Genomic DNA, 341 nt, shown 5'->3' on the forward strand with positions numbered 1-341 from the left:
CATATTCAAGAATTTTACAACAGTTATTATTATATTATGATCATTTCTTGTAAAAACTTTTTGTAATCCGATTTCACTTACACGTTCTGTTTGCATGAACATTATTCTTAACGAATAAAATTACACAATTAAGTCATGCTCGATCGTTTCTTATAATTTGCATAAACGGTTTGCACAAGTATTATCCTTAATGAATAAAGTTACACGGAGTTACACTTATAGTTATAATCATTTTTACCTCTTTATACGTTTGCTGAATAGTTAGAAATATTCCTCATATAGCTGCTCATAATATGAAACACTATAATATATAACAAAAGAAAAGGGTTAACAATAAGCAA

Source organism: Acromyrmex echinatior, chromosome 19 (assembly GCF_024713525.1).
Source record: "Acromyrmex echinatior isolate Ae372 chromosome 19, ASM2471352v2, whole genome shotgun sequence".
NCBI lineage: Eukaryota > Metazoa > Arthropoda > Insecta > Hymenoptera > Formicidae > Acromyrmex > Acromyrmex echinatior.